The 26,079-nt window shown below is 42.0% G+C and overlaps 1 long non-coding RNA gene across 1 annotated transcript in view; it reads right to left on the bottom strand.

Annotated features, from left to right (window-relative positions):
• The window catches only part of LOC127472983 (uncharacterized), a 151,068-nt gene that overhangs the window by 59,903 nt on the left and 65,086 nt on the right, over positions 1–26,079 (bottom strand). Inside the window, exons 14-15 of the long non-coding RNA XR_007905223.1 lie at positions 20,757–20,908; positions 13,135–13,273 (exon numbers count right to left, since the gene is read on the bottom strand). This is a non-coding gene — a long non-coding RNA (uncharacterized LOC127472983). The remainder of the gene's footprint in view (positions 1–13,134; positions 13,274–20,756; positions 20,909–26,079) is intronic.

Genomic DNA, 26,079 nt, shown 5'->3' with positions numbered 1-26,079 from the left:
GAGCTGCAATGGCTCACACACTGTAGTTTTTTCAAAAGCCTTTAGGGCCTTAAAAACCCCATCGTGGTTATTTTGCATGAGTGGAGAACTTCCACACCAGGAAAACATTCTACTCGCCAGGCTGAGGTGGGCGAGGCTCCTCCTTGGTGGAGCTGAGGACCAGTTCTTCTTAAGGCTTTTACTTTGTTATTCAAAACTGCAGTAAAGATTATTTTAGAAAGTTCTAAGTTCATTGAAATCACTGTTATCATGGTGGCATCACATCCTGACACAGATCTAAACTGACACCTCTGATTATCTAACTCCAGCTGCTTATGTATAACCATTAAATTATATTTAGCCATTCACTTCCCCCTCTAAATAAAAGGCAGCAAGCAGTGCTAATACAAATTCTAACTGTCAAACTCACATCAACTGTGATGTGCCCTGAGTTTAATAACTTTACTTTTAAAAAAAAGTAATCAAGTAAGTATATTCCGTTCCTTTTTTCCCCAGTTCAGTTGGGTTCTTGCATGGAGCTCATGAATGGAAGAACCCAAACAGTGAAAGAAGTTGCAAAACTTGGAAATCCAGATTATATTGAAATGTCAGGAGATTCCTCTAGTTTGGATTAGCACCTGAACTCCCAGATGCTTATTTTAATTGAAGCATGATGGATTTATTCTTTTTTCTTCACACTGTTTTTGCCTCAGTACATGTATCCCAACCTCTTAATTTTCAAACAATGAGGTAAAGAATCAGATCCTTAAAGTTCAACCTGTTGTGACTTCTTGTATCTATACATAATATATATGTTCTCCTTGCAACTCCAGTCCAGGGTTTCACACCAATTTACTCAAATCATGTCAAGTTTGGGGAAAATGGTTTCACCATCCCATTCCTCAGCATTTGGAGTCAGCAGAAGGTTCACTCACCATGAATGAAGCACTTTCAGAACTTGCAATGAGCTTTTCTGAGGAAGCCCTTGGAGCAGAGGGTGCCAGGGAGCCGTGGAGGCTGCAGGCAATCCCTGGTTACTGCAGCACTAGATGGCACCCGAGCATTCAGCTCTTGTACAGCCCTTTTCTCGCCCACATCTGAAAACAATACAAGGACCTGAGTTTTAATCAGGTCAAGAATTGGGATTTTTAATTCTTTACATGGGAATGTGTCTTAGAAAATGCCACCTCATATGGAAGTGCTACATTATAAATAAAATAATTAAATAATTGTTCTGTTCTACAGAAACAAATAGTAGTTATTGTAAATTAAAAAAAAAATAAAAGTGAGCAAGTAGTTTCATTTACTGCAAGCACTTTAAAAACAGGGGAAATACTATGTTGACATGTTTCTTTACTTTGTGCCACTAACCAGTCAAAAACCAGTTGTGAATAATCTCTGACAACCCACCTGAGTGGCTCTGCAAACCCTGGACAAATCAGCAGAGTTGATGGCACACAAAGATTTAGTTGTCCTGAAACAACAAGGTCTTTGTGTGTTTTGCCAAACAAATTGCCATGCACCTAGTTGCAGAGCTGCTGGGCTGCAGGAGGTACTGTTACCTCCAGACAGCACCCTGGTGAGGAAATCCAGGCTCTGAGCAATTAAATGGTAGGTGAAAACCCCGAGGAAATCTGTCAGAGCAAGGAAGTGAAGCCATTGCAGGTCAGTGACTTGCCCAGGAGGTACTTGCTCAAAGCACATGCCAAACTGGAAGCAGACAAATTCCATCCAGGACTTGTCCAGAGCAACCAAGGATTTGAAAAAAAGTGTCTGGTCAGAAGGTGGATCATGGCATCCTACTCAGAACTCTCTCACACAACCAATATTCTCTTTTTCTGATGCCATGACAAAACAGGATGTTCTATCCTGTCTCTGAATTATTGCCACAAAACTGCATAATGGCATAGAAAGAGCAATACCAAGGTATGAGCATGTATTAGGTACATTTAGGTACATTCTAGATCACTGAAAGAATAAAGGGTCACAGCAAACAAACACAGAAAGCTATTTTATGGTGGGATTATGAAAAGCAAGACTAGTAGATAAGAATGGCTTAGGAAGCAGAGAAACTGGAAGAGAAGAAAAGGTTATACAAGCAATAACAAATGTGTTATGGTTTTATTTAAAATAATAGAAAGCAGAGAGATCTAGGACTTGTTAAAGTTTAAATCCAACGACTGAAACTGATTTTACAAACCCACGTAAGTTACACCAGGGTACATGAGGTCAGAATTGGACCCAAAGAACCCAATCTCTCACCAGATCAACAAGTTAGCAGGTGGTCAAAACAGTCCAGCTGGGGAATGGGCTCAAATTTTCAGTGAGCTAATACACACTAATCTTTCACTTCTGCAGACCTGGATTCAAAACCTCAGATCATGAACTAAAATTAGTCTGCTGGTTTCATTCTAGTCCCCACTTGTGTGCAGCACAAAACCACCATAAAAGTGTCATGACTGGCAATCCCTGAGACAGGCCCAGCTCAGGGATAGCAGGAAATGCTGTAAGTTAGGACTGAAGCACATGGGCACAGCTGTGTTTGGAATTTTATACTCTCTGCCCACACTAGGCTTGCCAAAGCCAAATTTTTTTTTCTCCTTGATTTCTGCAAGTGCCACATTGACTCTGAAAAAATAAAAAGGGAGAAAGGAGAGAAAAAAAATACAGAATGAATCATTGCAGTCACTGATTCACACTGTACATCTGTGGTAAAGGCAGTGATGTTGCATGGGATATAAATTTGCACAGAGTTTGTTTGCAATAACTTGTTGTGGGTTTGGTTATTTGATTGTTTTGTTTGGTTTGGCCTTTTTTCCTTTTAACACAGTACATAGCTTCTTTTTGTCCCATAGCAACGGTCACGCTGCTAAACTGGGTCTTTACCTTTTGACCTGGACTAAGTCAAAACACTGTAAAATCTGAAGATTCTCCCCCTCAAGTGACTGTCCCAGCTTAGCTGACTAATGACCTAACCTGGAAACATGCTTCAGTTTGTTAACAGAAAATATTCATAGTTACCCATGACAGTTCACTGTACAAACTCCAGCCACATCAAACAAAGCTAATGAGCCACATGTCAATAAGGAAAAACCACATCCAGCTCCCAAGTCCAATATAACACCTTGTATTCACACAGGCTCCCACATTCTGTAAAGGAAGGGCTCCTGAACTGTGGCCGATCCTTTAAAACCTTTTACTATTGAGACAGGGTTTTTTGCAAGTAAAGTTTCTCCCATGAATCATGACACTTCCAACCCAAACAGGGAGCGAAAAGCAGTCCACAGTAACATCTGAGGCTCACACACACAGAGCAGCTCTGGGCAGCTCTGGTATCTTTAAGAGAACAATAAGGCAACACGTAAGACTGACTTAAAAGGAAATAAGAAGGAATTGAGTGATACAGGAGTGATGAATTGTTCTGTTTGACAATTCTGAGCCATAAACCACATGACTACATCACATCACAGCATTCATGAGACGAGCCGACTGGAGTTACCCAAAGCAGGTCCACCACTTCTGCCAGCAAAAATGCAAACCCCAGATAGCAGCAGCAGTTGCTGTTAATCCCAGGAAACACTTTTTCCCCTTTTGCCAAAGCAGCCCTTCTCCCCAAGAGCAATTCTCACTCCGAGGCCAAGGTGGTGCTCAAATATAGTAAGTAGGAACCACCTTTCTTACAAGTTACCTGCTCCCACTCCATCCCTTCCCACACATTCCAGAGGGGGAAGAACCACAACCATTTCGTCCATAGAGGAGGACTGTGGTTTTCATACAAAGGAGCTCGTGCAGCTACTGACATGAAAATGAGCACAGTCAAAACTAGCAGATTAAAAATTCCATGTTCCACGAATTCACCAGCTCACCTATAGAGCGCATTTTCTAAGAAAGGCCCATGTTCCTCACCTGGACTGTACTTTGAGAATAGCTTCTCTTTAAGAAGGTTTCTGTTAACTTATAGGTGAACATGACAACCTATCCAACCGTGGTTTGAGTCCTCACTCACATTTTTTTGGTCCTTACATCACTAGATTTTACTTCAGTTTCAAAGATCCCAGAAAAAGGTGTTCAAATGAATGCACCAATAAGAAATCTGGAATTTCTCTTCCATTAGTTTATTAATACACTGACTAGCCCTTACTAATGGGGTGGACTTCACTGGTTGTTGTTACGTCTTGTAGGCTCAATGCCTCTAGAAACTCCCTCCTGAGGGAGGGGAAAGCCTAAGGTGGATGCCCAGGGCTGCAGAGCAGGAAGAGACAGTTTTATTTCTGTAGCTACAAAACCCAAGGAATAAGCAACAAATACAACCTGAAACCAGCCATGGAATTGAGATGTTTATACTGTGCATTTGCAACATGCTCCCTCTGTTCCCGTTACTCACAGAAAATCTGGAAGTCAAAGGATGCTCTCTGTGAACAGGTTGGGTGGGGGAACGTGATCTTCTGTGGCCCTACTGTCCTCAGAAATGCTTCCAAGTGAAAAGTCAAGAGATTTTTTGATTCATCTGAAAATAAAACTTGTGATGACAAAAATGGACAAGCCCCTGCCGGACGGTTGCAGTTTTATCTCAGGTTCCCAGTTGTTAATGATGTTGTATTGATGTAATACATGAACATGTAAAAGCAACAAAGCCTCCAAGAACAGAGGCCAAGAAGTCCAGCCGATATCCTAATTAGACAATACAACAAAAATCCCACAGAGCTCTTTAGAAAAAGGCCTGAACACGGAACACGGCGAAAGTGGAAAACCAGAGATCTGTATTTTTAAAAATATTTTTAGTTTATAAGGCAGGAAACCCCTCCTGGTAGCAGCTCCCTCCTGAGTCACCTCAGGGCACAGCAGCTTCAGCTGAGCAGCCTTTGGCTAATTCCCACCACTCCACCTCGAGTGCTTACACAGGTGGGAGCTGCCAAACCTGGGCTTTGCCGGCACCTGCGGCAGGAAAAAAAAAATATCCTCAGACTGCAGAGCAAAAGCAAAGTAAGGAAGAAAGGAAAAAATCAATTGACTTCTGCTACCAAGTAAAAACTTTACAACTGTTTTAAAAAAGTACTGAGCTACAGATTTGCTTTTCTATCACACCAGTTATTAGGCACTCCTGGCTTTCCTAACCATTTTCTGCTCCAACCATTTGGGTAATACAAAAGGAACACAAAGCAAGCACAGTATGTTCAATTAGAAATGCTGTTTGCTAAGCATTCAGAGGAAGTTATAGAATTGTGTGTTTCACCGTAATGATATTTAATCTAATGAAATTTTTCTTAAAATAGGATTTGTTTCCCTTACATGACACAAACTTGTTGTTCATGCTAATTACAGCTGATTCACATAATAGCACAGCTCCCATAAAATTAAAGCACAGATACATGAACAAGTTAGCACAGGGTTACAAACCTTTAGGGTACATCACCTGTGCTGTGGTGACGCCACGTAAATGTTTTCATCCCATGGTAAATTAAAAGTAGCTGATCCTTGCTCAAAGACCTGCTGAAAGAATCCCTGCTCCTGTGCCAGACAGTCCTCTGCCTTTGAACAGATGTGGGCAGAGGCTACATGAGACCAAGTCCTGGAAGGAACTACAAATCAAGATACTGCCATTAAGCAAGAAGCAAACACCAACCCTGCTAAAAACACAATTTTGCCTCCTCTTTCTGGGTTCTTTCTTAGAAACCACCTACTCAAAATGCTTAGCAAAGCAACCTGGCGTTAATCCAACATTGGAGTGGTTAAAAGACATTTCAGAAAACTCTGGTCTGACAGTGCTTTAACCCACGTTGTTCCTTCACAAACCTCTTTACACGGGGAGAACATTACCCTGGCAGCTCATGGTGACCTTTGGTCCACAGGACTTGCTGTTCTAACGGCAAGAAACACGGACAGAGTTATAAAGGAAAAGTGAAGAGCAGGTTGAGTGTGTACACAGAGGCAGGGATGGAGTTTCCAGTAGTCTCTAGGGAATTTTGACATATAATATAAAGAACTATAATGAGCAAGAGAATTATCTGAATCTTCCTAGATTACCCAATAAAACGTTTTCCCTCATATGTGTAACATTTTGGATGATAGCAGCAGCACTTACAGGAATGAAGAATTCCTTCTGTAAGCTTGGGATTGTGTCTAATATAACTAAATACAAAGGCTCTGGAACAAGCTATCTGATAACTCACCCAGAATGCCATTACCTACTATTGATCCAAGAACTGAGTTGAAAATGGGAAATTTGAGTTATTGCAGAATTTGAGTATTAAGTACTGAGGAATGAGAACTATTTGAACTTCCACAGCTACGATTCCAGATTTCAAAGTAAGTGTCAGATATTCCCTTTATCTTTTCTCAGAAGTGACAGTTACAGTGACATTATGCCTTGTGTCCTTCAAAACACAGCAATTTATCAATGAAAAATACAAACCAAAAACTCAAATCATCTACAAGTCACTTCCTTGATCTGAGCCACATTATTAAAGTCTTTAGTGCCTGAAGCTGCCTGGCTTAGTCATAATGAAATACTAGTCCATTCATTCATTTTCATAGCTACACAGATCTCTTTTCGAATTCCAGAAATCCATTTTTGAAAAACAGTTCAAGCTTTGGATGAGCATGAGTGTCCAGACAGTGCCTTTATCCAATGCTAATTAGACAACTCAGATCTGGAATTTATCTTCTTGTGTGTCCTGAGGTGGGTTAGGATCAGGTATTAAAGGATAAAGTCACACAGAAATAGTTTCCAGCTTCCATTCTCCTCATTAATGACAATTTCTTTTAACTTCTCCAAGGAATGATTATGATTCAGTAGCAAATTCTATCATTTTTTGGGGGTACCTTTGGTCTCCCTTTCCTGATCTTGCTCTGGAAGTCAAAATACAACCAAGCAACAACACCCAGACATCTGTTCCTTGGACAGGAGGGTGACAAGGTGGGAAGTTCCAGGCTGCAAGATGCTGAATGTGCCAGGAGCTCTGGGATGGCCCTGCCTGAGCAGGGAGGTTGGACCAGGGGACTCACTGTGGTCCCTTCCAACCTCAGCCATCCTGCAGTTCTGAATTAGACCTGACCAAAGCCTCCCACTCCTCTTGCTGGTACTGAGGCATGTTGGCATTGATGACTTCACCAAATTCCACACCCAGTACCTGCAGCAACTGGCACAAGCCTTTTCAGAGTAAATTCTGCAGCATTCCTCGACTTGTGTGACTCTGTCCAGCCATTCCACTGAGACATGTTATAAATTTGAATCAAATACAGTAAGTCAGTTTTGTATTTGGACTTGACAAATTTGACCTCTCCCCCTTGGAAATCCTTTCCTCACCAAGAAAGCTCAATTGATGTTCCCTCACATTCAAGTCCTTCTCTTTCTTAACCCTTTGACACAGCTCATCTCCCTGAGAAATCTCAGAGCTCTCCTGTGTTCCACTGAATTCCTTTCCTGACACAGCTCTGTCCCCAGCTGCACTAACAGAGTTTTACCATCCATCCAGACACTACAACATGCACTCTTTGGTCCTTTCTGGGACAACTTTACCCATTCTACTTCTTCTAATGAAACCTCCCAGCTTAATACTTTTTAGGAATTTTTGAGCTCCTCAAGCATCTCCTGATTATCATTTCTTCTTTGAAACCTAAATAAGTTGGCAGACTTTGGGATCTTAGGCATTTAAATGAATCAAGACAGAAAATGGTGGGTAAAGCTGGGCACTCTTACTGCACATCCTCCCCATTAGCAAAGATCCTAGAGCTGTCTATTCCTAAACACAGCAGGAATCAAGAGAGCAGCAGGCTGTTCACCAGCTCTAGCCTCTTTCTAGTAACCTTCATTCCCAGGCATTCCTTCCTTCTCAGCATTCCCTTTCCATCTATCAGTACACCTGTGCTCTCCCTTCTGCCACTACTCTCATCCTCTTTTTCCTCCCTTTTACCTTCGGACAGTGACTTTCTCCTGCCCACGTCTGCATTCCACACACATTTGCTTTGCCAGCCTGTGTTTGAAGTTAGGCTTCTAATGCTCTGATTCTCCCATTTGAATTCCTAAGGGAGATCTCCTGCTGGAAGCCATTCCCATGCACTTCCCTGTGCCCCTCTGCCAGCCTCTGGGTGTGCACGTGTTCACTGGCTATGGCTCAGCCAGCTGACATTAGGCTTGTAAGCTATAGGACATCAATTATATCCCTGATCTATGAGAACAAAGCTCCATCCCTGAGCCCTCTTCTCTCCTGGAAGCAATAGAAAGGCTGGTCAGCACCAACTTGAACACTGGCTTTTGGCCCTTCAGCATCAGCCCCCAGGAGCCAAGTCAAGCAGAGGGACTGTCTTGTGTGTTTGACACTGATGATTGGACATCCCCATCCCCAAGCACCCAGTCAAACTGAAGGAGCTGTGGCAGGCCCATTGCAGCAGAAAGACCAGCTTGATGTGTCTGACACAGGGGTTTGACCAAAGGCCTTGCACACTTGGCTTTCTGACCCTCGGCACCCGCGGGCATCGCCCGTTCCCGGCTCGTGCCGCGAGTGAGAGCTCGGGCAGAGCCACTTGGCTGAACACACACCCCAGAGCTGGGGCTGTCCTGAGCTGCACTGCCACGGCCCTCAGCAGCAAAAAGAACATGGCACTCCTCCCTCAGCTGCTTCAGCTGAACATCATGTCCCCAGACCTGGCCAACAGCATCCCAGCAGTGCATAACTGCCTGAACTAGACTCAGCTTCATTCAGTGGAAAAGTTAATAACAGAGAACAAAATTCTAACAAAATTAGTATTTTTTATGTGCTTGAGAAAGTGAGCATCTCTTTAGCTGTCAGCTCAATTATTCTGTTAGGAATTAATTTGTTGATGTTTCCACAACTACAGCTTTCCAAAGCCCACACAAGAGCAAATTACATGGGGTGGGAGAAAAAGGGGGAAAAGGTTTTGTTTTATTGAGATTAATTATAGTAGGGCTCAACAATTGGGAAATATGGAGTGTACAAAGACTGCTGCAAAGTGATAACCATTAACATGTTATTCTATAGAACTTCTAGATACTGTGAATATTTTCCAGCTGAAATCCATCCAAGTTTTCTTCTATCCATGGTTAGTCCAGGAACATTAATGATGAAAATCTAGACAGCATTACAGTGTGAACTATTAGATGTACACTGATGATACTTGATTTTATATTGCCTTTGGCTGAGTCAGGTCATAGAATTTCAATTATCTGAATTCTGGCCTGCATCTGCTGTTGAATGAATAAACAGTAAATCAAACTTAAGACTTTGTTACGGAGTTGAAAGTCTGTTTTGCTCCAGACCTAGTATATACCACAAGATGCAATCAAATACATTATTATCTGTCAAGCATCCAAAAATGAACTAAATGACTCATAAAAGCAATAAATAAGACATGGTCTCTGCCCCTGAAATACCTTACATTGTAAAATTAAAACAAGCCTCCCAGAAAGTTCGAATGCTGGGGAACTAAATTAGTCCTCCAATGGAAAGGGAGGGCACAGGTTACACAATATGATAAAATAGTTTTTCCTTAGATGAAGGTGTGACTCCTGCCCCCCTTCCAGTGTAACTGTCAGATCCAGGAGGTTGCTGCAGGACACCCCCGAGTCTGGATCTGTTCCATTTGCCAGCCAGCAATCCCTGGGTATCTCCGGCAAATCAGTGCTAATCTCTCCTCTAACTACAGCTCTCACACAAATAACTCAATACGATTTCAAAAGCTCTACCTTTAAAGCAAAAAAAAATCCTAGTTCTGTGCAGCAATAACCAAAAATCACCATTTCAGAGCTGGCATCCTTCTGATTTGCAATAGAGCCTAATAAAATCCTGGCTCAGGGAGAAGGGAAGGATCCTCCTACATCCCAGCAAGCCCAGCCTGACTGACAGCAGCTGCTCCTGAGATCTTCTGCAGAAGGCAGAGTGTATTTCAAGAACACATCTAAACACCCAAACACAGCTGCACATACACAGGACCATACACACGTGAAAAGAAAAATATTAAATAATTACAGAAATCTCCATTATACTTACTGCCTATGTTTTGCAGTTAAGTACTAAACCGATTATATTTCAAATATACACGGATTTAGTTTTCATTAGAAAGCTCCAGTAGGCATAACATAAAGACACTTTCACACTTTGTTAATGAAGACCTGCTGAAATTAATGACATTGAAAACTGTAGCTGTTTGGACAATACCAGGCACAAAGCTTCAAACTTCTGGTGGATTATGATAACCAAGGAGTCCTACAGTGACAGTGCAAACTACCCCTGCTGGTGGTGACTTTTCTTTTATAAAATTAGACCTTCAGCACATGACAAGTAAATTGAATATTAAATGGCTCACGGTACCAATGAAGAGTATCAATAACTACTCTGAAACAGAATCAAATAAAATTGTGCACTGCATTTTATGAAGTCTGAAACTCTCTCTACTGCCAAACCATTTTTACATGTATAGATATTTTTAAACAAGGTTTAAAGTTTTCTGAGAACTGTTCTTTATCCAGGACTCGTATGGGAAAATGTGAAGAATAACTGTTCACGTTGTTGTCTTACCCCCATTGTTCAAGCCCTGCCATAGACCTCCTCTGCTATGACCTGCCCGAAGTCTTTCCTCATGGCAAAATCTGATGTCCCCACACACCTCTCACCATTATGCAGGTGTGCCTACAATGAAGTTGCTATTTTTTGTGATTCCAGAGCCAAAGAGTCAGTATAATCTGCCTACAGATACAAACCTTCCACAATATTGGTTTTGGTATTAGGACCGACTTTTCTTGAGAACACACTTTTTAAAGTGAGAAGTGTCCACTGAGATTAGATCCAATATATTCATTTTGTTAACAGCAGTAAGACCTCATAAAACTTCAGAAGCTTTATCGGATTTCCTTTCCAGACATTAATCAAACAGATTTCTCTTAGTGAATGCAGAAATCCCTGAATCATTAAGTACCAAATCAATACTTGTGTGCTACAGACAAGAGTAAGAAATGAACCTGATTAGAAGACACTGAAATCTTGATTAACATTGTTTTAATATATACCAGGAAACAAAAATTTTACACAGACTATTGCCATGGTATTTGTCACTAAAAGTAAAACTCAGAAGAAAAGTATATATGCAGCACTTTTCCTTTCAGATGCAATAATCATAAGGCCAGTCTAACCCCAAATGACAGGTTATTCCATGAGCAGTCCACAAAATGTCTCCAGAATCAGGCCCCAGGTGTCCTCTGCTACCAACTGTATTCTCTATACTTCTAAGTGCCTATTTTACATGACTAGGCTCAGAGGTCCAAATTAATGGGCTAAAGAAGATGGCATAAAAGCAGTCACAAAACGGAACAAATACAAATATTCCCTATGTTAGCACAAGTGACCTGCATTTATTAGTCCTTTATCAGGACAACCCTTAAACCCCCAAAGACAAGTCGATTAACGCTCCCTCTTGGATAACTTACACAGAACCCAACCACTTTACTACTTAATGTTCTAAATACAGTAAAGCTTGTTGCAGTTCACCAAAAGGTTGCATCTGAGTCGGTGTGGTTCAGAGCTGAGACCTGCTGTCACTCAGGAAAAAGCAAATGCACACTGAACTTAAATACTCTGATGTCCTCCAGGCTGAGCAGCAGCAGCACGTGGGGAGGAACAGCGAGGAACTGTCACCTCCCAGGGGACTGTCACCTCCAAGGGACTGTCACCTCACAAGGAACTGTCACCTCACAAGGAACTGTCACCTCCCAGGGGACTGTCACCTCACAAGGAACTGTCACCTCCCAGGGGACTTTCACCTCCTAAGGAACTGTCACCTCCCAAGGGACTGTCACCTCACAAGGAACTGTCACCTCCCAGGGGACTTTCACCTCCTAAGGAACTGTCACCTCCCAAGGGACTGTCACCTCACAAGGAACTGTCACCTCATAAGGAACTGTCACCTCCCAGGGGACTGTCACCTCCTAAGGAACTGTCACCTCTCAAGGAACTGTCATCTCACAAGGAACTGTCACCTCATAAGGAACTGTCACCTCCCAGGGGACTGTCACCTCCTAAGGAACTGTCACCTCACAAGGGACTGTCACCTCACAAGGGACTGTCACCTCCCAAGGGACTGTCACCTCTCAAGGAACTGTCACCTCCCAGGGGACTGTCACCTCCCAGGGGACTGTCACCTCCCAAGGAACTGTCACCTCCAAGGAACTGTCACCTCCCAAGGGACTGTCACCTCCCAAGGGACTGCCCCACGGTGGGGGGTGGGGAGGCCCTCCCTGCCTTCCCAAAGCTCTGCTCCCCGTGGGCTCAGCCCCCAGAAGCCAGGACAGAACTGTGGGCATGAGCACCGAGCAGCCCCCCAGCCCAGGGACAGCCCCCCGGGACCAGCGTGCAGGAGGTGTCAAACCTGCCCGGGGTGTCTGTCCAGGACAGCCAACCTGGGGGTGCCACCGGGAGGAGCGGGCACAGTTTATTACCAGCTAACGAGGTGTAAGAAGCTCAGATCTCGGCTGGCTGGAGTTGAGAGCAACACTAAGTGCCCATAGACTCTGCCTGCCTTGAGGAATCGGTTCCTGCTGTAAAATAACAGCCTTTAGCACATTCTGTAGAATGACATCACCCAAAGTGGGCTGCCAAAAATGTTACTTTCACATTTCTTCAACAAGATTTCCTTTCACCACTCTAAGTTCTAAGTATTTCCAGGCCTATAGATGAGCTTTTAACACAAGCAAGTGACTATGCCTTTTAAAAATGTTGTGTTTAAATGTACCTTTTTTCCTGATTCTTTCTAGTAGATTTATATTTACAACCATGCTGAGCTACAATAATACAAGTTACTGCAATTACCATCCTGAACTGACTTTTTTCCCTTTTGATTTATCCCTATTCCACTGAAGAATACACCGTTTTATGACAGTATGTCTGTTTGTCTAGTGAGCTGGAGGCAACCCACTGGAAATACTGAACATGAACAGTGAGATGTCAGTCAAACAAGAACATTTTTGCATTTTCAAGGAAGCTGTTTAAATCTCACTGGGTGACAAGCCCGAGCAATGCATTCCACTCCTCCAGATAGCCCAAACAAGCAACAAGAAGTCACTTAGTTGCAGAAATCATGGTTCTTTCACTGAAATATTTAAGATAAGCTCTTCCCTTTTTCAGTTCTGATGGTTTTGCATTTTACCTTGGCAGAACCCACAGCTGGAGGACACAGGAGTTTTCGTTCAGGGCTCATTGGTCTCAGGTGTTTTCCATCATTAAGTTTGATCAAGTCAACATCCAGTTTCCCAGGGCAGAAATTGTCTTCATTACTAAGTTTGAACCTAAATAAGATAATTCAGTGTTACCTAATGATGTAAAGCCTGGGATCATTTCCCTTCAGGGGAAAAAAAAAAGGATAATTTTCAGGGTGTTCAAACTTGGAGTATAAGTTAAGAGCTATAGATGGAACTCAATGCTGTTTCTTTGACTTACAAGAATACTTTATGTTAACCTTTTGTAGCTCCTGTTACTAAGCAAATGAATAGAAATACCACTGCAATTCAGATACTTTTTTTTTTTTTGACAGGATCTGAACTAGTCTTAGTCCTAAATTTGAAGCACTTTGTATGGTACAAAAAATAAATCATCTTTCAGAGAACAATGCAGTGTTATCAAGGGAGAGACAAGATAGCTGAATGCAATTTTCTAACATTTTAATCCAGTGTTACAATGTCTTAAACATCAGCAAAACTGTCATAATTCTAATAAATATTTACATAGTGTACATGTGGGCAATATGTTTTAATGACAGACCTTTGAAGGAAAAAATATTCTTTAGTTATTTTTCTCAGTGCTTCCACAATGACTTTTTTAATATAGATTGATAACATTATGAAAGAGTGGAGCAGATCACAAATGCTGGTGTTTTGATTTGCTTCTAAAGTAGTATCTAATATTCTCCAGGAACATGTTGCAGTGCTCATGTGAGAAACATTAAAAGTTCCTCTTTTACTTATTTATTGTTAAAGAGCCCATGCAACAGTAAATTTAGAACCCCAGATTTGCACCAAATTGTCATCTATGACCCCATTTTAATGTAAACCTTGAGAAACTTCCACAGTTACTTTGGGTTATGAATAAATGAAGGAGAACAAGATTTTAAGGGTCTAATTTCATGAGTTGCAGCTCTTCCTTCTGCATGTCATCCAGTCACAAATACTTTGGGGCTGCTTTCTATTGCCCGTCCTCAGATGACTGATAAAAGGCTGATACCATCAAAGTCATTCTCTTTTCTTGGGACAAGAAAAAAAAAAAAAGAAGCACAAATTCACATCATAGTCAAATCCAATGATCCCAGGGTGGCTCAGTGGAGTGAATGGAGTCTCACACAGGCATAAAATGAACTGTTACTCGTTACTCCAGGCATCAGAGCATCCATCGAGATTAAGTGTGTTTATACAATGAAAGGTATTTTTAAAATACAGAGGGGAAAAAAACAAACCAACACATGGACAGAGAAAGGGAGATTTTATTCGGTTCTGTATGCGATATAATATTTAGTAGAATCACAATTATTTTCGAAGTTCAAACAACATCCTTGCACTTCCAGTGGTACTTGCAGATTGAAATCCCCTTTTTTAAAAACGCATCACGGCAAGGTGAGCTGAAAGACAAACTGCACAAACCCCATTTGGTGGCATTAACTGCGGAAAACAGGAACTTTTCCCCCCAGTGCTTGTGGGGCTGCCATAAGACCCGCAGTGCTCGGGTTACACATAATCCCCCAGCTGCGAGGAGACAATTAGCACCACAATCCCCAGCAAAGCTTTCAGCTCTCAACAGGTGCCTCACCATTGTGCTCAGGTTTAAATCAAAATCTGGCAGAGGGAATGTCCCACCTCCTGTCACCCCTCCCCTTTGAAACCACTCTCATTACAGCCCCGATCAGGCTCCACTCTCCACTCTCCTTTTCTCCAAAAAGACCAAACATGACTTTCACCCCTTTGTTCGAGTGCTTTTTTCCCCCTTTATCTGCCTTCATCAGTCTGACTGAGAGATCTGAAGGCAGGAAGTGCAATTTATTTGTTGTGTATTATGAGTCTACTACTTCTCTCCTGACAGGTGAAAACAGGAGCAAATCCTTTGAGAGCCATATAATTATGTTGACAAAAATGAGAAAGTCTTTCCCTTTTTCTGGCAGTTTCAGAAGTGATAGTCCAGAAAAAAAAATGCACAAATACATCAGTCCAACATTAATATTGTATCTGTATTAAGGTGTGAATTATAGATCTGAATTTTTATGTCATGCATTATAAAGTTTCCTTCCCAATCAAAAATCATATTCTTTAGATTAAAATTTGTTTCTGTCCTTCAGAATATGTTCACAAGGCAGAAATGGCAAAGTGTCTCTTACAATTCCAACTTCTACAGTAAGTATAAACACTGTTTGAATACTTCTCAAAATTTTTCTTTTCTTCAATTGTAGAGTCATGCTCTACCCAAAAGAAATATTTATTATGAAGAGTTCCCTCTTTAGTAGTCAGTCAAGATTTTCTAATCCAGTAAAAAATACTTTTTTGGCCAAATAAGCAATTTAGAACCCCACAATACTCAGGGGAAGCTGACTGCCTAGTGAATTAATCATTTATAATGAATAAAAAGAAAATGGTTGAGAGATACCAAAAGATGCAGTAAAACACGATGACACTTAAAAGAATAAAAAAACTTGACGTTGAACTGACTTATTTCCATATGGAGACAGGACTGATAATAAAAAACAGATATTTCTTTGCTCCAATTCAGTTTATAAACTCAAGTTTCCAGAACACAATGAGAAAACAGCAAGTAGATTAATCCTGCACAACGTCCAGTTTGTTTTCTTCTCTGCATCTCGTGGAGTCCTTTTGCCATTACCTTTCTGGCCCATGCTCATGGCTGCTTCTCCCAGTTCTGTGCTGCCTCCTGGTTTCCCTCCAGCTCGTGTGGGCAGGTCCCAGTGGCTCACACCCTGCCCCAGCAATCAGTTCTCAGGGAACTCAGCCAGTATCCTAAAAAACGTGCTAGTGCTTGCTTAGCCTTTCCTACCAAGTTTTATTAGTATTTTTCCCCCATCAATCTAAATTTAGTAACAATTAATTCTTATTTATGCATCTCTTTCCCCCTTGGATCTGCAGCCTCCCCTGGATGAGAAGTGTTGAATGCCAAGGAGGGAGGGCCACAAAAATACCATAACTTAACCTGCAACTGAAGCCATGCACTCCCTGTCCCAGCAGCCATCATCTCATGGTCAGAACATGGAAATAGCTCCCAGTTGTGCTGCAATTTCCTGCCATTCCTTTGGGATGGTGATAAGAAATAATTCTCCTCCTGCACTGAAGCTGGCAGCCAAAGAATGGCACCCTCCAAGTCAGCACCCTGGGAGCACAGCCTTAACCAAAACTAAAGGATAAAGACTGCTTGGGACAGTGGATTTAGAAAAGAGGTGCAGATGAGACAAATTGGTCTGAGAATATTAAAACAAGGCAAGAACAGAGAAGAAAAATCAATGTCCCTGGCGGTTTACCAGTGGCAGGAAAAAGCTCTGTATTGAAATAAGTATATTCCTGTAACTGTGGCAGATCTAGTTTTCACAGCTCTGTCTAGTAGAATTCATTATCTACAGCTCTACTAAGTAGCAGAATTAAACCTTTTCTTACCAAAACTCAAACCAAAAATTCAAAGTCTCAAATTTTCATAGATCAAAATTGACTCCAACAAAAATGGCAAAACCACTGCAACCTAAACAGTATATTCTCTAATTGCCTTCATGCAACTACCATCACTTGCAGGAGGAAAGCCTGGAAACAACAGGAATGATCCTGGACTTTTCATATCATTTTTAAAGCTTGTGAATTCATTGAAACCTATCTCCTCCCATAACATCCTTATGTTTCCACAAAACAGTAAATCCATACTGAAACAAAAATCTTCACCTAAATGTTTCCAACCCACTTTCCCAGAGAGGTTTCATGGATGACAAAGAGATTGCCCTGCCTACTTACTTCATTAGGCAGGTAACCAGCAGAACACACAAAGCCAGAAAGGACAGGATTTTGACTCCCAGCCACCCTGGATTTCAGGCCAGTTACAAAGATAAGTGGACAACTTGAAGTCATCATTATGTTTTATGTTTCACTGGAAAATATTTGTCTTTTTTAGGGATTCACACTGACTGTAGAAAACACCCTAAGCAGGAGATGAATTTCACTCTGTTGAATTATTTTGTTATCAGGAGCTTAGCATTCACTGGGAGCCTTAAGTATAAGCCAAGATTTAATTGTCATAGCTTTTCAATAATTGTAATAAAGAGACAAGACCCTTATCCAAATTATTTACAATCTAAACAAGACTGAAGTAGCAAGGAAACACCAGACAAAACTGATGACTATAAGTAATCTCAGGAAACCAAAAGCCTATTGCAGATAGGCAATCTATATTGTAGATTTTTGTGCATGTGAAAACAAAGTCCAGTTTATTTTGGGGTGCTTCTAAGGAGCTTCTCCAAAATATGAAGGACACAAAAGTGAGAATGTACAGGTAGGTACTTTATCTGGCAATTCATTGAACACATGACAGAGTCACGTCTTGGCTCTAAAAGAGGGGCAAGAAATTAAGGAAAAGACATTAGAAATAAAGACACCAGAAGGCAAAAGAAATCAGGAAGCACCTATACAGAGAAAGAGGTGGACAAAGGAGAAAAAAAGTTTAATGAGTGAACGGGAAGTGGTGCAAGGATTGCTGGGCTGGAGATGGGCAACATTTACAGAGCTTCAGCTTTTTTGCTGAGGGGAGAACAGAGATGATGGGTACAGCCCAGTGTGGGATAGTTCTGAAGTCAGAGAACATATGCTTTGAGTTTAATCCAACTGCAGAGTTCTGGCAAACAGGCTGCATTTATAGTGGCAAATACATCAACTTCATTTTTTAGCAGCTGTGCTGCCCTTTAATTTCTCATACCCTGAAGTGCTGTACACTTGTACCCCTCTCCCTCACCTCCAGAAAGCACATCCCTTAGAACAGCCCAACCTTTCTATCTGAAGCCAACTAACAGCTCCTGCCCACTGGAATTTTCTTTGAGATATACTGTTATTTTCCACTTGTTCTGCCCATTTTCTTCTTAATCAAACACACATTGAAGTGTCTTCCTAGGAAGGCTGAGCCATACCAGCAGGAACTACTGCTCTCTAGTTCAGCTGGCAAGCTTCTTCCTAGGAATTCCAAGCTATCCCAGATCCAGAGAGCCTCCTTTCACAATTCAAGCTGCTTCTCCCAGACCCACCAGCTCGCCTAGCTCTGCTCCAATATCTCCAAGCACTTCTGCATTAACTCTGCCCAGTGCATGAGAGCTGACTGAAACCAGGAACAGCACAAGCCCATCACTAACTGCACTTTTCTCCCAGCCTCAGGTGAGGGTTTTGCTCACACACCTCAGGTCATGCTCAGCTCTCTCAGCCAAGCCAAGCTGCCAGGCCTCCTCCCAGAGAGCAGCAGGAGGCAACAGCTACACCTCTCCCCACAAACCCCAGGAGGCTCCTGCCCCAGTCAGGCTCACTGGCACCAGGGGTTGTACATTCCCTCCCAATGATGGCACACACCTTCTTAGAGCAACAAAGCTTTTAATGTGGGAGCACAGGACCAGGGCCCAGAAGGTAAAGGGATGATGGCAGTCAGTGCTGGCACAGTCCCTTTGAAGCCAAAGGGAAGAATAGGATGGTGCAACAGTGCTGTAAAAAAGGAGAAAGCATTAATTTTAGGCTTGGGTGTTTTTCTCTTCCCCTGGCAGCTGATAGACAGGAGGAGCTGTATGGAGGGCAAGGGTGCTCAAGGAGAGAGACCCTTCATTTTAAGGCCGCTGGAGGAATGAGAGGGACATTTGCCCGAGGCAGCAAATACAGAGGAGGGTAAACACTGTTCCCCTAATGCCCCTTGCTCTAAGGCCTCTCTGAATGCTCCCCCTCCACACTGCCTGCGCTGCAGCAGCTTGGGAGGAACATCCCACAGGCGATGGGAAGGGAAAACAATCCAGAGCCTGGGCTCACCACCATTCCCTCAAATGAGACGAGAGGCAACACTGCCTGCTTCCTGCTCCTCAGGTTCCATTTTACAGATGCCACCAGCTAACACCTTGCTGTGGCAAAGCTCTTCTGTGAGCACAAACTGGCTGCTGCTGCTGGAGGCATTTCCCAGGGCCGGCCTCTCTCTCTCATACAGTGTGCACACACTGCAGACAGCTGGACATCACACCTGCCCAAAGCTGTCACCTGCAGGCCTGGTTATTTGTTGGTCTGTTTGTTTTTACACCTGCTGAGCCTACAGAAACCCCACAGACACGACTGGGTTCAGGAGCTCAGCACCCCTGAATCCGGAGCACACGCGAAACTCGGCAGCTCCTCGTTAGTTAAAAGCAGATGTCCCCAGCAGTGTCCCCATCACTGCCAGGGATGTCTTTGGAGCACAGAGCCATCTCATCTGAGGCACCTCTTGGGAATGCCCCACGTTTGTGCCCCTCCAGCACACGGAGGGATTCGTCTGGCACAGAGCCCCACAGGCCGGGCCCGGGGCTGCTGCACCCGGACACAAATCCAATCTTGTTTGTTCAGAAACGGCTGCTGGCCACTGCCGCCAAGGGAACCCGGCTCCCTGAAACCTACAGGCTCTAATTATTTATTAAGGTATTTTTTGGCTCCTCTCAAGCTTTGTATTTTGTTTTCATTTGTCAGATTGAGCACTGGTTGGCTGTATTCTGAACTAGACTGTGACCCCTGATTCATTCTTCCACCAATTCTCTCAATATCTCTTAATTGTCTTGAAATAGCCAGACTTCTGCGTGGTAATTAATGTTATTGTGAACTTAGACACTGGAAATCCTAAGATGATTAGATTTCTAGAGGGCTGAATGAACCAATATCTGCCAGTGTAATGGTTTGTAGTGAGCTGGGCACAGAACTTCAACCTGTGAACTGACGACTTCAAAACCTGGGTCTACCTTGTTATTCCACCTCTGTCCTTCCCTTTGCAGTTGAAGGAGACTCTATCTCTTTATTTACCTACCTCCCAAGTTAGGGAATAAATCTGGAATGTGACATAAGTGCTAACACTGTAATTAGCAGGAAAAACATTCTCTGTTCATCTCAACATATTCAACAACAGATGCCTATCACTTTAAAAAGACCAATCAAAATTTTGAAACATATATTCTGGGCAGAATATTTTTAAAACAGAAAGTATTCAAGATGGAATTGTCTTGACAGTGCCTGCAGTAGACAGACTCAGGACAGCTCACTTTGTTTTAAAAATTTAAATTAAAATCTTGTGGGACTTGCTTTTGTATTTTTCTGTTGTAAATAAAAATGTATTAAAAACAAAGACATAAAAAAGAGGTTTTCCAGTGCTGGTAGATTAAGACATCATTTGTAATGCTCACAAGGGGGAAACTTGGGATTCAGTGCTTTTGGATCCAAAGTATCATGGGGCATTAAGAAGAATCCAGCAAAGCTGCCTGACCCCAGGATTTGGGAAGTTACCTGTCCCACAGCACAGTGAGGCTAAAGATCTGCTCTGCCTTGTAGGAGTATCTTGGAAATAGATCCCACAGGATTTTGGCCCACAGAGGATGGAAAGGTGGATGCTGTTTTGATCAGCTAATCTCCACTCACTGTACAGTGAAACATTAATTCATGCAGAAGAGGAGAAAGGCAAAGATCATTGAGATCATTGCCAAAAGCAAATCAGGATGAATGTTTGCTATAAAATAGACAAACAGGTGGCACAGGGAGAAGTACAAACCTGAAGCTCTCACATGAATTCCAAGGTAAATTCCAACGAGCTTCTGAGGAAATGGAAAATAGTCCATCATGTTCCCACAGCAAAAGTGAAATTGTCAGAGTTTAACATGATCAGGATTTCTTTTCTCTGTGCTGCAGGACTGTAGATACAGGCTGTAAGACAATAAATATCACACAGCAGGAAAAATAAATATTCCATAGCATCCTATTCCAAGAGACAGATGCTTCAAATTTCAGGCTTATTTAAGTCTTACTTAAAATGTAAAGAGAATCTGTATATTTTATAAATACATCTGCTGTAGCCAGGCTAAAAACAATGATTTTCTTGTACTTCAGACTTTCAGTGTCAAACGAACAACTGAAGAGCACTTGCATACGCCCCTAGTGTCAGCCTTTCTCTCAAAGCTTAGCAAGAATAGACTTGAGGCTCACTCATCATTTTCCAGGAGATTAGATCCCTAAATCCCAGTATCACATCTTGTAGAGTTACTGATACAATATAAAACCAAAATTTTCCATCCATAAAGACATCAACACCCAGCTCTGCCAAAACATCAACCTCCTCAGTTGAGGAATGTCAAATGATGCATGAGCACAGTTTTATATGCACTGAGACACATGAAATAAAATTACAAAGTGTTTTAAGGTCATCCTAGGAAAATGATTTGATGGAAAACCATGATTAATTGAAAAATTATTGGCTACCTTTTAATCTTTTCATGCACATTATGGAAAGAGCTGTCTGCAGAGTCAGGATGATTTGGCATTATAAGAACCTGTGTTGCTATTTTATGTTGCTACTGAACAGCAGATGAGCAAGTCTGCAGAACCAAAGCTTTTGAGACAACTGGTCTCTCAGCCACCCTCTGGTTATGTGGCAGTGACTTCTGAGAACTGAAAACCAGCAATTACCATATCAAATATCTGCAAAGGAAAAGAAATATTTGTGATTTAGGCAAATAATTAGTCACATGAAGAATATTTTAAATTATAACATGACCAGTTACATCAAGAGGAGGTAAGAGTAGAGATGGCAATTTAAATGTTTGACTTTTAGGATATATCCAACGGTTCTAAGGTTTCATCTCTGAACAGGTAACAACCCCTCCTGGTCTGCAAAGCGCAGCCAGTGTGTGTGTGATTCCTGACACACTGCAGAGAGAGCTCAGAATTACATAAGTGCCAGCTCTGGAACAAACTAATGAGGCACAGAATTGGTCATTTGCCAGATCTCCAGGGTTCAAGCTCTGGGTGAAAGGGGAATGTGAATATGTTCCGATATAAATTTTCTGGTGGCGGATCTGAAATCACGCCAGTGATCACGGAAGGGTTTCTGGTGAATGAGCCCCTGCTGCACAACTCCAGTGTTGGCTCTGACTGTCCTTTCTGCTGACAGCCTTGGCAGAGAAAGCGAGGGCTCACTGATAAGAAGGGACTCTTATCTCCAGAGGTGGTCCTCGGGTCAGAGCTGAGGAATGTTGGCTGGATTGCTCCGGGAGCATGTGCTGCTGCCCGGCGTGTTCATCTGCTCCTTCCAGGGCACCATGAGGACCCAGAGCACAGCTACGTACAGAGACCCAAATATTTCAGCAATGACAGCAACATCAGGAACTACATTACTAAGAAATAAAACACTTTTAACCTCAGGAGATGAATTAGAATGGAAATAAAACCTCAGATATGAATTTTTAATTATCAGGTATTAGAAAAGACAGTTTTCTTCGAGGGAGCTTTTCTGAAACCAGGAACTCTCATATTTCTCTCACCTTCTTCCCAGTTTTGGAGGCAGAGCACCAGCCTAGATGAACAAAAGCAACTAATATGCCACTGAAAAACTCACCTGTAAGAAGCTCATAGAGATTCTGTCAAAGTTTTCGAGCAGCAGCAAAGAAATAAGGCAGAAAAGAAAAGGAAAAAAGTGCTCAGGAATTGCAAATCCCATTTAATCCAGAAAGATGGAGCAAGGAAACTTAAGTTCCTTTTAAGCAAAGGCTGAGCCATCCAGTGTGAGAATCTGGGGCCACAGAAGCAGCAGGAGTTGGAGGAGTCAGAAGCAGAACCCAAACAGGGGAGTCTCCCCCTCAGCAGGGACTGTGCTCGTGGGAGCCCCTGGGACATTACCTGGAGATGTCCTGGGAGCCAGAAACTGAGTCCCTTGCTTTTCACATCTGATGGGAGGTCACGGAGACAAAATATACTTAACTGTAGAAATTCGTATGTCTTTTGTTTTAAGTCATCTGTAGAAAATCTAAGCTGAAATCTTCATGAATTTGAAGTTCTTGGCAATATTGCTTCTCCCTCTTTCTCCTTCACTGAGCAGAAACCAACATACCACTGTGTCAGTTAAGGTCAGGCTTATCTGAGTCGTCTCTGAACTACTAATTCTTCCCTCTCCCAAAAGTGAAATCTAAACCTGTTGAAACTGGCCTCTCTTTTCACAAAACAGGATGTGAAATGAGGGCTGATAGCTCTGAAAGTAATGAAAAAAAATAAAAAAAAATGTTTGCTTTTGTAATGGTGTTAACAGTCTAAATATCACAACAGATTTTAGTATATCAAGTAGTCATGGAATATTACAAGAAAATATAGATCAGGGACATAAAAATTCACAAATTTGTGTCAAATGTTGTACTTCTATACAACTCATATATGTATATACACAAATAGAGTGTGTTTTTGTGTGTATCAGGAACCACTTCTATCCACCTGCATATATGAGTTGTGTTCATTTTGCTTAATATCCTTTGAGCACAAAGATAATCAGCTGTCAGGTCCATAGAAAAACTGCCACAAAAGGACAGTATTTAACAAAAATATTCTTGCCATGGAGGTACCAACTTATACCAGGTTCCAACTATACAAATAGTTATTAGATATATAGTAGGCCTTTGATAATTGCTTTTGGAATTTGATTGGAAAATTTAAAAATGCTGCAATAGTTTGGTGTGCCATACCTGGCATTTTAAAATGCAAAATTCAACATGTTTGACGCGTGTTACCTGAACAAAAAGGCTAACATAGTGTCAATTTATGATTTTCTATGCCTGCATCCCCTTGTAGATTCTTCTGTTCCAGTGTTTGCCATCTGATCTACAAAACAAACAAAGTGAAGTCACTTCCAAAGAAGCCCTTGGTACCCCACAGGTCCAGTGCTCAGTCTGGGTCTCCCTTGCAGGCTGCCTGGTGCAGGGCATTGGCACCAGGTGTGCAGAGGGTTCCAGCCCTGCACATCACCCTCAGGTCACTGCCTGCACACAGCTGGCAAAGGACAGCAGGCACTGCTCCCCCTGCGGCCCAGCCTGGACACGTGGGACAAATTTCCTGTGGGATCCCAGGATATTCCTATGAATCCTATTGAAAACAAACACAAATAGCCAACATAGCCTTTAACAGGAGGTGCCAGCATTTTGAATTACTTAAACATGCACTATCCTGTGGTTCAGACGTGGTAGTTTGTGATCAGATTGTGTGAATACCTGTAAGGATTTCTGTGCATATCTGAGTTAGGCTGCTTGTATCTGCCTGATCCCAGCTCTCCTTCAGAGGGACAGTCCAGTGTCCCAGACAGGGAATGCCTGTTGTCCTAAGCAAAATCAGGCATCACAGATAACACAGACACAATTGGTTTGGACGTAGAACATGAAGTGGTGATTAATCTTTTCCCCGTGCATTGTCAAATGCTTACTTCACCTCCCACTTTAGTCAGTTCTCAAAAACCATCTGGCCCACAGTCCTTTCCTTTTTTTTTTTTAATATGTTGCCTAATTTTTGTTAGTCATGGACAAAAGCTGAGACCAATGATGATGAGACTACACCAGGTGCCTGATATTACATCATGTGAGACAGTATCTTGCAAAACAGTCAAATACTTATTTTGGCTGAGGGTTTTTTTCCCAGAACAGGACTGGGGTATTCTTCCTGTCCACATGTATTATTTTCTATTCCATAACACAGAGGGCCATGAAATGAATGATGCTTAATGAACAAATAGACAATTGTGTTCTCCAGAAAATGTAAATGTCTGTCTTTTACTTGTACCTTCAGGCGCCAAAATTCAGGTAAGGAATTCCTTATTCTGTACATAGTACACATTACTGCTCTTTGACATAATCAGAAATCTTGTACAATGATAGGCACAATCATGGATCAAGGTGGAGAGGAATAAACCACTCATATTATGTCAAAATAACCCCATCCCTTACTGCTTGAAGCTCTCAGGCTCACTGAGTCATGTGGCCACACACAGGAAGTGCTGCCTTTCAGGAAAAGCAACACTTCACTTTGATATATGGACTTGTCCCACAGTTAAAATTTTATTCATTACACAGATGCTGAGTTAAATTACTACACATAAACAAGCCCATTTCCCTATCTGGGCCTTCTTCTACCAAATAAAAAATTATTTTCTTTGTCTCAGGTGAAATCCCCTCCAAAGTGACTTGCCCAGATAACAGTGTTTATTGAATCATTTTACCATGCAATTATGTTGGTTTGCATCCACAGTTTAGCTAAGACAAAGGTAGATCCAAGATCATTCTGCTGCCATTGGATTCTGAGGCTGGACAGGCAGTTGCAAAGGACATTTCATCTAACCAGGACACTGCATCCTGAATGTCTCAGTCACCTCTCTGTGGTGTGAGGGATCATCTCTGTTTCCTTTTTGGCTACACAGGGAACCCTGACAAACAGAAATCCAATTTCTGTCTGGAACTCAGGCTAATTGTCTGATCCTTTTTAAACTGGTTGCTGGGACTAGGGAAAGCAGAAAGCAGTCCTACTGTGAAAAAATGCCAAAAGGGAGCACCAGGAATTATGTTCAGTGTCAGGGACCTTTTGTTTGCAAATAAAAGCTCTTGGCTCTTCCCTTTTTGAGATGTTGGATGTTTGTGTGTTTGTGTCGCACGTTTTCATTAAATTCTCTGTCAGTGCTTCTGCTCTGGGGCTATGCAAGAGCTGAGACACCCTTTCTGTCATTGCTCAACACACTGATCCAATTATGCCCAAGCCCTCACATTTTTGTAAGCCAATAATTTTTGATATCAAACTGTCACAGCACACACACTCTTCTAGAACATTATTTTTATGTTTCTCTTGAAAATAAATGTCTCTCTGGTTCTAAAACATTAATTAAACTCTTTTCACTATTAAACACCTTCACTGAAGTCAACTTTCAAAGGACTATGCAGTGACAGTATCATGTTTCACTTTGAAATTTGGGACTGTGGAGTCATGACAGACACTGTTACATAGTAAGTTTGACCCTAAATAGCAATCCAGGACAGATACAAATAAATCTTCCCTTAATCTTTCTGCACCTTCTTTCC

The sequence above is a fragment of the Manacus candei genome, unplaced genomic scaffold, assembly GCF_025592945.1.
Source record: "Manacus candei isolate 608988 ecotype Guabito, Panama unplaced genomic scaffold, ASM2559294v1 h1tg000003l, whole genome shotgun sequence".
Taxonomy (NCBI): Eukaryota; Metazoa; Chordata; class Aves; order Passeriformes; family Pipridae; genus Manacus; species Manacus candei.
The sequence above is the reverse complement of the archived record's forward strand: the minus strand, read 5'-3'. Positions and strand labels throughout refer to the sequence as shown.